Raw genomic sequence first — 256 nt, forward strand, 5'->3', positions numbered from 1 at the left:
CACATCTTGATACACCAAAAGAATATGAAAAAGAGCATGATGATTATGATGATTATGATTAATCCTCCTATACATAGAATCACTTTTGAGATGATGCTCAGACCCTGTGTACCAGAAGTATGTTGGGTGGTATTTGCTATAGGATGAATCTGAGTGGCATATGTAGACTGGGTAGTATTCAGCACATTTATTGTTAATCCTTAAAAAAAATCAGAAAAAATATGAACATAGCTAAACACACACACACACACACACA

This window comes from Mastomys coucha, unplaced genomic scaffold (genome assembly GCF_008632895.1).
Source record: "Mastomys coucha isolate ucsf_1 unplaced genomic scaffold, UCSF_Mcou_1 pScaffold2, whole genome shotgun sequence".
Classification (NCBI taxonomy): Eukaryota; Metazoa; Chordata; class Mammalia; order Rodentia; family Muridae; genus Mastomys; species Mastomys coucha.